This window comes from Aedes albopictus, chromosome 3 (assembly GCF_035046485.1).
Source record: "Aedes albopictus strain Foshan chromosome 3, AalbF5, whole genome shotgun sequence".
NCBI lineage: Eukaryota > Metazoa > Arthropoda > Insecta > Diptera > Culicidae > Aedes > Aedes albopictus.
The window spans coordinates 216,809,903-216,826,219 of NC_085138.1; the positions used below are offsets into that span (position 1 = coordinate 216,809,903).

A 16,317-nucleotide genomic window follows, 5' to 3' on the forward strand; every position below is an offset into this window, starting at 1 on the left:
ATCTTCGACCAAGGTTGGAAACAACTCTAGGTAGGAGGATTAGATTCAACGACCTCCGGTTTCCAGAACTGGAAAACGTTGCCAGCAGAAGGAAGTATCAGGCGCTAAAGATATTTATTGCATACATAAATTTTATTTTAGATGCCAGTAACAATCTTTCCGTTGATTCGTTAGAGTTTGTTTTAAATTGTTTGTAAATGTGTTTTTGTAAAAATTCGACTAGTTAAATAAAGTTCCAGTAAATGTGTTTAAAAAAAAAAAAATTTTAATTTTAATTTTAATTTTAATTTTAATTTTAATTTTAATTTTAATTTTAATTTTAATTTTAATTTTAATTTTAATTTTAATTTTAATTTTAATTTTAATTTTAATTTTAATTTTAATTTAATTTTAATTTAATTTTAATTTAATTTTAATTTAATTTTAATTTAATTTTAATTTAATTTTAATTTAATTTTAATTTAATTTTAATTTAATTTTAATTTAATTTTAATTTAATTTTAATTTAATTTTAATTTAATTTTAATTTAATTTTAATTTAATTTTAATTTAATTTTAATTTAATTTTAATTTAATTTTAATTTAATTTTAATTTAATTTTAATTTAATTTTAATTTAATTTTAATTTAATTTTAATTTAATTTTAATTTAATTTTAATTTAATTTTAATTTAATTTTAATTTAATTTTAATTTAATTTTAATTTAATTTTAATTTAATTTTAATTTAATTTTAATTTAATTTTAATTTAATTTTAATTTAATTTTAATTTAATTTTAATTTAATTTTAATTTAATTTTAATTTAATTTTAATTTAATTTTAATTTAATTTTAATTTAATTTTAATTTAATTTTAATTTAATTTTAATTTAATTTTAATTTAATTTTAATTTAATTTTAATTTAATTTTAATTTAATTTTAATTTAATTTTAATTTAATTTTAATTTAATTTTAATTTAATTTTAATTTAATTTTAATTTAATTTTAATTTAATTTTAATTTAATTTTAATTTAATTTTAATTTAATTTTAATTTAATTTTAATTTAATTTTAATTTAATTTTAATTTAATTTTAATTTAATTTTAATTTAATTTTAATTTAATTTTAATTTAATTTTAATTTAATTTTAATTTAATTTTAATTTAATTTTAATTTAATTTTAATTTAATTTTAATTTAATTTTAATTTAATTTTAATTTAATTTTAATTTAATTTTAATTTAATTTTAATTTAATTTTAATTTAATTTTAATTTAATTTTAATTTAATTTTAATTTAATTTTAATTTAATTTTAATTTAATTTTAATTTAATTTTAATTTAATTTTAATTTAATTTTAATTTAATTTTAATTTAATTTTAATTTAATTTTAATTTAATTTTAATTTAATTTTAATTTAATTTTAATTTAATTTTAATTTAATTTTAATTTAATTTTAATTTAATTTTAATTTAATTTTAATTTAATTTTAATTTAATTTTAATTTAATTTTAATTTAATTTTAATTTAATTTTAATTTAATTTTAATTTAATTTTAATTTAATTTTAATTTAATTTTAATTTAATTTTAATTTAATTTTAATTTAATTTTAATTTAATTTTAATTTAATTTTAATTTAATTTTAATTTAATTTTAATTTAATTTTAATTTAATTTTAATTTAATTTTAATTTAATTTTAATTTAATTTTAATTTAATTTTAATTTAATTTTAATTTAATTTTAATTTAATTTTAATTTAATTTTAATTTAATTTTAATTTAATTTTAATTTAATTTTAATTTAATTTTAATTTAATTTTAATTTAATTTTAATTTAATTTTAATTTAATTTTAATTTAATTTTAATTTAATTTTAATTTAATTTTAATTTAATTTTAATTTAATTTTAATTTAATTTTAATTTAATTTTAATTTAATTTTAATTTAATTTTAATTTAATTTTAATTTAATTTTAATTTAATTTTAATTTAATTTTAATTTAATTTTAATTTAATTTTAATTTAATTTTAATTTAATTTTAATTTAATTTTAATTTAATTTTAATTTAATTTTAATTTAATTTTAATTTAATTTTAATTTAATTTTAATTTAATTTTAATTTAATTTTAATTTAATTTTAATTTAATTTTAATTTAATTTTAATTTAATTTTAATTTAATTTTAATTTAATTTTAATTTAATTTTAATTTAATTTTAATTTAATTTTAATTTAATTTTAATTTAATTTTAATTTAATTTTAATTTAATTTTAATTTAATTTTAATTTAATTTTAATTTAATTTTAATTTAATTTTAATTTAATTTTAATTTAATTTTAATTTAATTTTAATTTAATTTTAATTTAATTTTAATTTAATTTTAATTTAATTTTAATTTTAATTTTAATTTTAATTTAATTTTAATTTAATTTTAATTTAATTTTAATTTAATTTTAATTTAATTTTAATTTATTTTAAATTAATTTTAATTTAATTTTAATTTTAATTTAATTTTAATTTAATTTTAATTTAATTTTAATTTTAATTTAATTTTAATTTAATTTTAATTTAATTTTAATTTAATTTTAATTTAATTTTAATTTAATTTTAATTTAATTTTAATTTAATTTTAATTTTAATTTAATTTTAATTTAATTTTAATTTAATTTTAATTTAATTTTAATTTAATTTTAATTTAATTTTAATTTAATTTTAATTTAATTTTAATTTAATTTGAATTTAATTTGAATTTAATTTTAATTTAATTTTAATTTAATTTTAATTTAATTTTAATTTAATTTTAATTTAATTTTAATTTAATTTTAATTTAATTTAAATTTAATTTAAATTTAATTTTATTTTAATTTTAATTAAATTTTAATTAAATTTTAATTTAATTTTAATTTAATTTTAATTTAATTTTAATTTAATTTTAATTTAATTTTAATTTAATTTTAATTTAATTTTAATTTAATTTTAATTTAATTTTAATTTAATTTTAATTTAATTTTAATTTAATTTTAATTTAATTTTAATTTAATTTTAATTTAATTTTAATTTAATTTTAATTTAATTTTAATTTAATTTTAATTTAATTTAAATTTAATTTAAATTTAATTTAAATTTAATTCAAATTTAATTTAAATTTAATTTAAATTTAATTTAAATTTAATTTAAATTTAATTTAAATTAAATTTAAATTTAAATTTAAATTTAAATTTAAAATTTAAATTTAAATTAAATTTAAATTTAATTTAAATTTAATTTAAATTTAATTTAAATTTAATTTAATTTAAATTTAATTTAAATTTAATTTAAATTTAATTTAAATTTAATTTAAATTTAATTTAAATTTAATTTAAATTTAATTTAAATTTAATTTAAATTTAATTTAAATTTAATTTAAATTTAATTTAAATTTAATTTAAATTTAATTTAAATTTAATTTAAATTTAATTTAAATTTAATTTAAATTTAATTTAAATTTAATTTAAATTTAATTTAAATTTAATTTTAATTTAATTTAAATTTAATTTAAATTTAATTTTAATTTAATTTTAATTTAATTTTAATTTAATTTTAATTTAATTTTAATTTAATTTTAATTTAATTTTAATTTAATTTTAATTTAATTTTAATTTAATTTTAATTTAATTTTAATTTAATTTTAATTTAATTTTAATTTAATTTTAATTTAATTTTAATTTAATTTTAATTTAATTTTAATTTAATTTTAATTTAATTTTAATTTAATTTTAATTTAATTTTAATTTAATTTTAATTTAATTTTAATTTAATTTTAATTTAATTTTAATTTAATTTTAATTTAATTTTAATTTAATTTTAATTTAATTTTAATTTAATTTTAATTTAATTTTAATTTAATTTTAATTTAATTTTAATTTAATTTTAATTTAATTTTAATTTAATTTTAATTTAATTTTAATTTAATTTTAATTTAATTTTAATTTAATTTTAATTTAATTTTAATTTAATTTTAATTTAATTTTAATTTAATTTTAATTTAATTTTAATTTAATTTTAATTTAATTTTAATTTAATTTTAATTTAATTTTAATTTAATTTTAATTTAATTTTAATTTAATTTTAATTTAATTTTAATTTAATTTTAATTTAATTTTAATTTAATTTTAATTTAATTTTAATTTAATTTAAATTTAATTTAAATTTAATTTAAATTTAATTTAAATTTAATTTAAATTTAATTTAAATTTAATTTAAATTTAATTTAAATTTAATTTAAATTTAATTTAAATTTAATTTAAATTTAATTTAAATTTAATTTAAATTTAATTTAAATTTAATTTAAATTTAATTTAAATTTAATTTAAATTTAATTTAAATTTAATTTAAATTTAATTTAAATTTAATTTAAATTTAATTTAAATTTAATTTAAATTTAATTTAAATTTAATTTAAATTTAATTTAAATTTAATTTAAATTTAATTTAAATTTAATTTAAATTTAATTTAAATTTAATTTAAATTTAATTTAAATTTAATTTAAATTTAATTTAAATTTAATTTAAATTTAATTTAAATTTAATTTAAATTTAATTTAAATTTAATTTAAATTTAATTTTAATTTAATTTTAATTTAATTTTAATTTAATTTTAATTTAATTTTAATTTAATTTTAATTTAATTTTAATTTAATTTTAATTTAATTTTAATTTAATTTTAATTTAATTTTAATTTAATTTTAATTTAATTTTAATTTAATTTTAATTTAATTTTAATTTAATTTTAATTTAATTTTAATTTAATTTTAATTTAATTTCAATTTAATTTTAATTTAATTTTAATTTAATTTTAATTTAATTTTAATTTAATTTTAATTTAATTTTAATTTAATTTTAATTTAATTTTAATTTAATTTTAATTTAATTTTAATTTAACTTTAATTTAATTTTAATTTAATTTTAATTTAATTTTAATTTAATTTTAATTTAATTTTAATTTAATTTTAATTTAATTTTAATTTAATTTTAATTTAATTTTAATTTAATTTTAATTTAATTTTAATTTAATTTTAATTTAATTTTAAATCTAGTTAGGTTCAAGCTCTCGCTGCGACCAGACGTGTTTTCCAACCGCGCTTTGTATTGCTTTTTTCGGTCTCGCTTTCGGTCTCCCACTGCTGTGAGGAGAACGTATTTCGCGTCAGATTTCCTGGCGACAATAGAAATCTGTGCTATCCAACGCGTTAGCAACCATGACCACCGTGCGTGCTCGAGAAAATACCTTTAAGGTAGATTTGTCAAACTTTCCCAAACGCCCGTCGTTCGAAGAAATCCATGGCTTCATCCATGAGACGATTGGTCTCACCGTCGACCAAGTGCTGCGTTTGCAGATGAACCACGCGCAAAATTGCGCGCATGTGAAGTGCCGTGATCTTAAGACTGCCCAGGATGCGGTGGACAGGCATGACAACCGTCATGAGCTCGAGGTCAACAGAACCAAGTTCAGAGTCCGTTTGGCGATGGATGACGGGGGCGTGGAGATAAAAATCCACGACCTGTCCGAGAATGTGAGGAATGAGGACATTGCCGCCTACTTGAAGCAGTTCGGAGACGTAGTTTCAATTAAGGAACAAGTATGGGGAGAAAATTTCGTTTTCAAAGGCGTGTCATCCGGAGTTCGAGTGGCCAAAGTTATTCTGCGCAGGCACATCAAGTCGTTTGTCTCGATTTGTGGTGAAGAGACACTAGTGTCTTACCGAAACCAACCACAATGGTGCAAGCATTGCACAAACCCGTCCCATCCAGGGAACACATGCGTAGAAAATAAAAAGTTGTTGGGACAAAAGGTCGACCTCATCAACAGACTAAAAGCAGTGCAAAACAAATCGAGCTATGCCAGCGTGTTGAACCAGCCTTCAAACGTAGCCTCACTGATGCCAGAGTTCGTAGGCACCAATTTGAATCAGCTCAACGATGCCGCTCGCACATCTCGTGCACAAACAGTAGCTGATGAAGCAGCTACTTCCTCCTGCGCAAACGTCCCCGCGCCTTCGAAATACGACGAACGAATGGACGAGAACGAAGGAATAGATAACACCGTGATTCCCGCTGCTGTGGATGCTGCTGTTGTTGCTGTTGATGATGTCCCTGCTATCGACGACCCCGCCGCCGCCGCTCCCGCCAACGACCACGCCATCCACTCCACCGCCACCGTCGCTGTTACCGCCGCCACCGCCTCCGCCGCCGCCGCCGTCGTCGTCGCCCCGATTGCTGTTGCTGCTGCTGCTGCTAAAAATGTGTGCCGTTCGTCGGAAGATCAATCCACCCAGAAGCCGACAAAGGATCGACCAGATGCCAACGTGACTGTGCCTGGCCATGTGAGTGCCTTCAAAATTCCCTCAAATCCCATCCCATCCAAATCTTTTTCCATGGAGATTTCCGAAAGCGAAAGCAACGAGTCGTCCACTGAGAGTGGACCATTCACGAAGGTCAAGCGTGGAAGAGGACGTCCAAAAAAACAGAAGCTGGACGCGCCTTCATCAATTTTGCCCGATTCTGCCTAACAAAACTAGCGACGATCTGAAAGCTGTCCGACAATCCTACTCTATTAATATGTACCCGATTCCAATCCCAATTATTAACCTCGAGTCAGCCGCGAGTATGTTCGGCTCCCCGTCTCATAACCAGATAAAATGAATCATCTAGCAACTATTAGTTATAATATTGGTTCAATTAATATTAACGCCATCTCAAACGATACTAAAATTGCTGCACTCCGCTCATTTGTTCGTCTGGTTGATTTGGACATCATTCTCCTGCAAGAGGTTCAATCTGCAAGCCTGTGTATCCCTGGATATAACATCGTTTTCAATATAGATGAGGCCAAAAGAGGTACAGCAATCGCCCTCAAATCCCATACACCCTATTCAAATGTCCAAAGAAGCTTGGACAGTCGTATTCTAATGCTTAAGGTCTCGAACACTGTTACAATCTGCAACATTTACGCACATTCCGGAACCCAAAACTATTCCTCACGAGAAAAACTTTTCAGAGAACAATTGCCGTTTTATCTTCAAAATTCTGCTGAACACATTATACTAGGAGGTGATTTTAACAGTGTCATAGATGCAAAAGATGCCACTGGTTCGAGTAATTTCAGTCTGTCTTTCAAACAAATAGTAGACAATGTACATCTTTCTGATACGTGGAATTGCCTTCATAGAAATATGATCGCATATAGTTTTATTCGCCCGAATTCTGCCTCTCGTCTGGATCGAATTTACATTTCTAGGTCGCTTGTTCCGCATCTTCGCACTTCGGAGTTGTTCGCCACATCTTTTTCAGACCATAAGGCATACAAGATTCGCTGCTGTCTACCGAACCTGGGTAAACCACACGGTCGTGGCTATTGGTCTATTCGTACGCACGTCCTGAACGAAGAAAATTTGGAAGAATTTGAGCAAAAGTGGAATCGTTGGTTGCGAGTTCGTCGAAACTACGACAGTTGGATGTCGTGGTGGATACAATTTGCCAAACCAAAAATTCGTAGTTTTTTCAGATGGAAGACTAACGAATCGTTCCGTGAATTTCATGCTACTAACGAGTTGTTGTACCGTAAGTTAAGAGAGGCATATGATGAACTGTATCAAAACCCTAATGGAATCACGAAAGTTAACGAAATCAAAGCGAGGATGCTTCAAGTGCAAAGTCATTTTTCAAAGGCATATGAACGCCTCAATGATCGATTTGTATGCGGAGAAAAAATATCGGCTTTTCAGATAGGTGAACGCTGCCGGAAAAAAACTATGATCAGTTCCATACGCCATCAAGAACGCCATCTGACAGACGTTTCTGAGATAGAAAATCATGTATACGATTTTTTCAAAAACTTGTATACTGAGCAAGAACTCAATAGTAGCGAACATTTTCCAACCAATCGAGTAATCCCCCCAGATTCAGACTCAAATAACGCCATGATGAACGAAATCACGACTGCGGAAATCTTTTTTGCAATTAAGGAAAGCGCCTCGAGAAAATCCCCTGGGAACGATGGAATCCCCAAGGAATTTTACTTGAAGGCTTTCGATGTCATCCACCCACAGCTCAATTTGATTATTAACGAGGCTTTAAGACAAAACATTCCTGATGAGTTTGTTGAAGGGGTCATAGTACTATGTAAAAAGAAATCAAATGATCAAACATTGAAAGGATATACGATCAAAAAAAACGATCAATTCTGACTATACATGTCAATGGTTGCTCCTCCGTGATTGATCTGAACTGGTACCAATTGCACTGAGATCCAAATGAATAAGGGCTGGGACACTCCACTTATTCTCAAAGTGCAATTCTAGCAGCTCATACAATTTGGATCAATACCGGCGCCGGCCAAGTCCTTATAGTCAGCTGGGAAGGGAAAGGAATGTTAGAGTGTACTGGTTGTTGCTACTAGAGACCGAGAGCACTCTGCGTCCCCACAACGCAGCACGGACTGGGGTATTTGTTAGACGGAAAGGATGGGAGATCTGGGAGTCACCGTTGGGTCGGTGATGCGATCCATGGATAGGGTTATTTATAGTATTCGTGATAGATTGTGTGGTGCATAAGGTGAATAAGGTCAAGCGGCACAGCACGCTTTGGTTGCATAACTTATAGGCGTTATATACACTGTGCTGTGAGTGGAAGTTGGAAGGGAGGGAAACGACTTTTTTCAATTCGTTTCTAGCGATGGCTATGAACATATGAATATACATGAGTTGTATATGTAGAGAAGAGAGAGCGAGAGAAAGTGGATAGAAAGATACAAAGTAGGATGAAAAGGACGGGCCAGGGATTGAACCCATGACCTTCTGCATACGAATCAGAAGCGGTAGCCACTAGACCACCAAGCCCGTCTAAATGATCAAACATTGAAAGGATATAGACCAATAAGTCTCTTGAACTATGACTACAAACTCCTTTCAAGAATTCTTAAACAGCGTCTGGAAAACGTAATGATCGAAAATAATCTTCTCACGGTCAGTCAAAAATGCTCAAATTCTGATCGAACTATTTTTGAAGCAATCCATTCAGTCAAAGATCGAATTGCAGAGCTCAATTGCCGTCGTTTATCTGGAAAACTGATTTCTTTTGACCTAGATCATGCTTTTGATCGGGTTAGTAAGAATTTTTTGATGGTTGTGATGCGGAACTTTCGTGTGAACCCCAATTTCATTGAGCTCTTAGGGAAGATTATGTCCGCCTCAAGCTCTCGCTTGCTCATAAACGGAAATCTCACTCCCAAATTCCCAATCCAACGCTCCGTTCGACAAGGAGATCCTATGAGTATGCACTTATTCGTCCTTTACCTCCATCCCCTCCTGGAAAAGCTGCACACCATCTGTAACCATCCACTGGACTTGATAGTAGCGTATGCAGATGATATATCAATCGTGATAACGGATATGCGGAAACTGAATCTCATCAAACAAGCTTTTCTGGACTTCGGTCGATGTTCAGGATCTCTCCTGAATTTCGATAAAACGTTTGCTGTGAACATAGGGACTCAAAGTGGAGCAAGAGATACTGTTTGGCCACAGGTACACGAATCAGTGAAAATTCTAGGAGTTACATTCTTTAACTCTCAAAGGCAAATGATTGATCACAACTGGGGCGAAGTCATTAGAAACACGTCCCGGTTGATGTGGTTGTTCAAACCAAGGAATCTAACCCTGAAGCAAAAGGTCGTGGTACTAAACACATTTGTTACTTCGAAACTGTGGTTCCTAGCATCAATAATGAGTATCCCAAATCATGCAGTCGCTCGTCTTACATCGCACATAGGAACCTTTATTTGGGAACGATACTCATTCAGAGTCCCGATTGAGCAGCTCACCCTACCGTACAACATGGGTGGTCTCAACCTGCATCTACCGATGCATAAATGCAAGGCCTTACTGATCACCAGATTTATTAAAGATCTGCAATACACTCCTTTTGCTAGTTCTTTCAATCACCAGCTTCAGAACCCACCAAACGTTACTGCAATTCCAGTCCTGTACCCATGTTTGAAGAACCTCGCCAAGATACTTGCCTACGTTCCTAGGAATCTCCAAGAAAATCCCGCAACAGCAGCTATTCATAACTACAATCGTGGTAAACTAAATACACCAAAAATTGTGGAAGAGAATCCCGGGAAAAACTGGACCAGAATTTGGAAGAACATCAGATCCAAAGGACTAACATCAATGGAACAATCCTTGTATTATCTGCTTGTGAATGGAAAAATTCAACATGCTGCACTCCTGTACAGACAGAATCGTGCAGATAGTCCATCGTGCCATCAGTGCCCTAACATCGAGGAAGATCTGGAGCACAAATTTACCGGTTGCCGTCGAACAGTCGCATTATGGAGACATCTTCAACCACGGTTGGAAGCAACCCTTGGTAGGAGGACAACCTTCAACGATCTTCGGATACCAGAACTGGAAAACGTTTCCAGAGGAAGAAAATCACAGGCACTAAAGTTATTTATTAATTACGTAAATTTTGTTTTAGATGCCAACCACGATTTTTCGGTGGAAGCGTTAGATTTTGTTTTAAACTGTGTTTAAATCTGTAATGTGTGAGCGTCTCGTTTGAATAAAGTACCAATAAATGTGTTTAAAAAAAAAAAAATTTAATTTTAATTTAATTTTAATTTAATTTTAATTTAATTTTAATTTAATTTTAATTTAATTTTAATTTAATTTTAATTTAATTTTAATTTAATTTTAATTTAATTTTAATTTAATTTTAATTTAATTTTAATTTAATTTTAATTTAATTTTAATTTAATTTTAATTTAATTTTAATTTAATTTTAATTTAATTTTAATTTAATTTTAATTTAATTTTAATTTAATTTTAATTTAATTTTAATTTAATTTTAATTTAATTTTAATTTAATTTTAATTTAATTTTAATTTAATTTTAATTTAATTTTAATTTAATTTTAATTTAATTTTAATTTAATTTTAATTTAATTTTAATTTAATTTTAATTTAATTTTAATTTAATTTTAATTTAATTTTAATTTAATTTTAATTTAATTTTAATTTAATTTTAATTTAATTTTAATTTAATTTTAATTTAATTTTAATTTAATTTTAATTTAATTTTAATTTAATTTTAATTTAATTTTAATTTAATTTTAATTTAATTTTAATTTAATTTTAATTTAATTTTAATTTAATTTTAATTTAATTTTAATTTAATTTTAATTTAATTTTAATTTAATTTAATTTAATTTTAATTTAAATTTTAATTTAAATTTAAATTTAAATTTAAATTTAAATTTAAATTTAAATTTAAATTTAAATTTTAATTTTAATTTTAATTTTAATTTTAATTTTAATTTTAATTTTAATTTTAATTTTAATTTTAATTTTAATTTTAATTTTAATTTTAATTTTAATTTTAATTTTAATTTTAATTTAATTTTAATTTTAATTTTAATTTTAATTTTAATTTTAATTTTAATTTTAATTTTAATTTTAATTTTAATTTTAATTTTAATTTTAATTTTAATTTTAATTTTAATTTTAATTTTAATTTTAATTTTAATTTTAATTTTAATTTTAATTTTAATTTTAATTTTAATTTTAATTTTAATTTTAATTTTAATTTTAATTTTAATTTTAATTTTAATTTTAATTTTAATTTTAATTTTAATTTTAATTTTAATTTTAATTTTAATTTTAATTTTAATTTTAATTTTAATTTTAATTTTAATTTTAATTTTAATTTTAATTTTAATTTTAATTTTAATTTTAATTTTAATTTTAATTTTAATTTTAATTTTAATTTTAATTTTAATTTTAATTTTAATTTTAATTTTAATTTTAATTTTAATTTTAATTTTAATTTTAATTATTTTTAATTTTAATTTTAATTTTAATTTTAATTTTAATTTTAATTTTAATTTTAATTTTAATTTTAAATTTGGAAATTTGGAAATTTGCGGACCCACTTCCCCCAAGGGGGGACCAAAGGGAAAAATTCGAAGAAAAATTGAAAATTTGCGGACCTTCTTCCCCAATGTCCCCAAAGGGAAATTAAAAAAAAAATTGAAAATTTGTGAACCCTCTTCTCCCAAGGGGGGACCAAAGTGAAAAATTCAAAAATTTGGAAATTTGCGGACCCACTTCCCCCAAGGGGACCAAAGGGAAAAATTCGAAGAAAAATTGAAAATTTGCGGACCTTCTTCCCCCAAGGGGGGACCAAAGGAAAAAATTCAAAAAATCGGAAATTTGCGGACCTTCTTCCCCCAATGGGGGACCAAAGGGAAATTAAAAAAAAAATTGAAAATTTGTGAACCCTCTTATCCCAAGGGGGGACCAAAGTGAAAAATTCAAAAATTTGGAAATTTGCGGACCCACTTCCCCCAAGGGGGGACCAAAGGGAAAAATTCGAAGAAAAATTGAAAATTTGCGGACCTTCTTCCCCCAAGGGGGGACCAAAGGAAAAAATTCAAAAAATCGGAAATTTGCGGACCTTCTTCCCCCAATGGGGGACCAAAGGGAAATTAAAAAAAAAATTGAAAATTTGTGAACCCTCTTCTCCCAAGGGGGGACCAAAGTGAAAAATTCAAAAATTTGGAAATTTGCGGACCCACTTCCCCCGAGGGGGGACCAAAGGGAAAAATTCGAAGTAAAATTGAAAATTTGCGGACCTTCTTCCCCCAAGGAGGGACCAAAGGAAAAAATTCAAAAAATCGGAAATTTGCGAACCTTCTTCCCCCAATGGGGGACCAAAGGGAAATTTAAAAAAAAAAATGAAAATTTGCGAACCCTCTTCTCCCAAGGGGGGACCAAAGTGAAAAATTCAAAAATTTGGAAATTTGCGGACCCACTTCCCCCAAGGGGGGACCAAAGGGAAAAATTCGAAGAAAAATTGAAAATTTGCGGACCTTCTTCCCCCAAGGGGGGACCAAAGGAAAAAATTCAAAAAATCGGAAATTTGCGGACCTTCTTCCCCCAATGGGGGACCAAAGGGAAATTAAAAAAAAAATTGAAAATTTGTGAACCCTCTTCTCCCAAGGGGGGACCAAAGTGAAAAATTCAAAAATTTGGAAATTTGCGGACCCACTTCCCCCGAGGGGGGACCAAAGGGAAAAATTCGAAGTAAAATTGAAAATTTGCGGACCTTCTTCCCCCAAGGAGGGACCAAAGGAAAAAATTCAAAAAATCGGAAATTTGCGAACCTTCTTCCCCCAATGGGGGACCAAAGGGAAATTTAAAAAAAAAAATTGAAAATTTGCGAACCCTCTTCTCCCAAGGGGGGACCAAAGTGAAAAATTCAAAAATTTTCAAAAATTCAAAAAGTTTCTTCCCCCAATGGGGGACCAAAGGGAAATTTAAAAAAAAAATTGAAAATTTGTGAACCCTCTTCTCCCAAGGGGGGACCAAAGTGAAAAATTCAAAAATTTGGAAATTTGCGGACCCACTTCCCCCAAGGGGGGACCAAAGGGAAAAATTCGAAGAAAAATTGAAAATTTGCGGACCTTCTTCCCCCAAGGGGGGACCAAAGGAAAAAATTCAAAAAATCGGAAATTTGCGGACCTTCTTCCCCCAATGGGGGACCAAAGGGAAATTAAAAAAAAATTGAAAATTTATGAACCCTCTTCTCCCAAGGGGGGACCAAAGTGAAAAATTCAAAAATTTGGAAATTTGCGGACCCACTTCCCCCAAGGGGGGACCAAAGGGAAAAATTCGAAGAAAAATTGAAAATTTGCGGACCTTCTTCCCCCACGGGGGACCAAAGGAAAAAATTCAAAAAATCGGAAATTTGCGAACCCTCTTCTCCCACGAGGGGACCAAAGTGAAAAATTCAAAAATTTGGAAATTTGCGGACCCACTTCCCCAAGGGGGGACCAAAGGGAAAAATTCAAAAAATCGGAAATTTGCGGACCTTCTTCCCCCAATGGGGGACCAAAGGGAAATTAAAAAAAAAATTGAAAATTTGCGAACCCTCTTCTCCCAAAGGGGGACCAAAGTGAAAAATTCAAAAATTTGGAAATTTGCGGACCCACTTCCCCCAAGGGGGGACCAAAGGGAAAAATTCGAAGAAAAATTGAAAATTTGCGTACCTTCTTCCCCCAAGGGGGGACCAAAGGAAAAAATTCAAAAAATCGGAAATTTGCGGACCTTCTTCCCCCAATGGGGGACCAAAGGGAAATTAAAAAAAAAAAATTGAAAATTTGCGAACCCTCTTCTCCCAAGGGGGGACCAAAGGAAAAAATTCAAAAAATCGGAAATTTGCAAACCCTCTTCTCCCAAGAGGGGACCAAAGGGAAAAATTCGAAGAAAAATTGAAAATTTGCGGACCTTCTTCCCCCAATGGGGGACCAAAGGGAAATTTAAAAAAAAATTGAAAATTTGCGAACCCTCTTCTCCCAAGGGGGGACCAAAGTGAAAAATTCAAAAAATCGGAAATTTGCGGACCTTCTTCCCCCAAGGGGGGACCAAAGGAAAAAATTCAAAAAATCGGAAATTTGCGAACCCTCTTCTCCCAAGAGGGGACCAAAGTGAAAAATTCAAAAATTTGGAAATTTGCGGACCCACTTCCCCCAAGGGGGGACCAAAGGGAAAAATTCGAAGAAAAATTGAAAATTTGCGGACCTTCTTCCCCCAATGGGGGACCAAAGGGAAATTAAAAAAAAAAAATTGAAAATTTGTGAACCCTCTTCTCCCAAGGGGGGACCAAAGTGAAAAATTCAAAAATTTGGAAATTTGCGGACCCACTTCCCCCAAGGGGGGACCAAAGGGAAAAATTCGAAGAAAAATTGAAAATTTGCGGACCTTCTTCCCCCAAGGGGGGACCAAAGGAAAAAATTCAAAAAATCGGAAATTTGCGAACCCTCTTCTCCCAAGAGGGGACCAAAGTGAAAAATTCAAAAATTTGGAAATTTGCGGACCCACTTCCCCAAGGGGGGACCAAAGGGAAAAATTCAAAAAATCGGAAATTTGCGGACCTTCTTCCCCCAATGGGGGACCAAAGGGAAATTTAAAAAAAAATTGAAAATTTGCGAACCCTCTTCTCCCAAAGGGGGACCAAAGTGAAAAATTCAAAAATTTGGAAATTTGCGGACCCACTTCCCCCAAGGGGGGACCAAAGGGAAAAATTCGAAGAAAAATTGAAAATTTGCGGACCTTCTTCCCCCAAGGGGGACCAAAGGAAAAAAATTCAAAAAATCGGAAATTTTGCGGACCTTCTTCCCCCAATGGGGGACCAAAGGAAAAAATTCAAAAAATCGGAAATTTGCGAACCCTCTTCTCCCAAGAGGGGACCAAAGTGAAAAATTCAAAAATTTGGAAATTTGCGGACCCACTTTCCCCAAGGGGGGACCAAAGGGAAAAATTCGAAGAAAAATTGAAAATTTGCGGACCCACTTCCCCCAAGGGGGGACCAAAGGGAAAAATTCGAAGAAAAATTGAAAATTTGCGGGCCTTCTTCCCCCAATGGGGGACCAAAGGGAAATTTAAAAAAAAAAATTGAAAATTTGCGAACCCTCGTCTCCCAAGGGGGGACCAAAGTGAAAAATTCAAAAATTTGGAAATTTGCGGACCCACTTCCCCCAAGGGGGGACCAAAGGGAAAAATTCGAAGTAAAATTGAAAATTTGCGGACCTTCTTCCCCCAAGGGGGGACCAAAGGAAAAAATTCAAAAAATCGGAAATTTGCGAACCCTCTTCTCCCAAGAGAGGACCAAAGTGAAAAATTCAAAAATTTGGAAATTTGCGGACCCACTTCCCCCAAGGGGGGACCAAAGGGAAAAATTCGAAGAAAAATTGAAAATTTGCGGACCTTCTTCTCCCAAGAGGGGACCAAAGTGAAAAATTCAAAAATTTGGAAATTTGCGGACCCACTTCCCCAAGGGGGGACCAAAGGGAAAAATTCAAAAAATCGGAAATTTGCGGACCTTCTTCCCCCAATGGGGGACCAAAGGAAATTAAAAAAAAAATTGAAAATTTGCGAACCCTCTTCTCCCAAAGGGGGACCAAAGTGAAAAATTCAAAAATTTGGAAATTTGCGGACCCACTTCCCCCAAGGGGGGACCAAAGGGAAAAATTCGAAGAAAAATTGAAAATTTGCATACCTTCTTCCCCCAAGGGGGGACCAAAGGAAAAAATTCAAAAAATCGGAAATTTGCGGACCTTCTTCCCCCAATGGGGGACCAAAGGGAAATTTAAAAAAAAAATTGAAAATTTGCGAACCCCCTTCTCCCAAGGGGGGACCAAATTGAAAAATTCAAAAATTTGGAAATTTGCGGACCCACTTCCCCCAAGGGGGGACCAAAGGGAAAAATTTGAAGTAAAATTGAAAATTTGCATACCT

The 16,317-nt window shown here is 27.0% G+C and overlaps 2 protein-coding genes across 5 annotated transcripts in view; one reads left to right on the forward strand and one right to left on the reverse strand.

Annotated features, from left to right (window-relative positions):
- Positions 1 to 16,317, forward strand: part of LOC109419430 (kelch-like protein 18) — a 386,574-nt gene that overhangs the window by 204,243 nt on the left and 166,014 nt on the right. The window lies entirely within an intron of this gene.
- Positions 11,877 to 16,317, reverse strand: part of LOC134291287 (uncharacterized) — a 29,740-nt gene continuing 25,299 nt past the window's right edge. The window contains exon 3 of the mRNA XM_062858814.1: positions 11,877 to 14,601. The gene's annotated coding sequence lies outside the window, so the exon portion shown is untranslated. The remainder of the gene's footprint in view (positions 14,602 to 16,317) is intronic.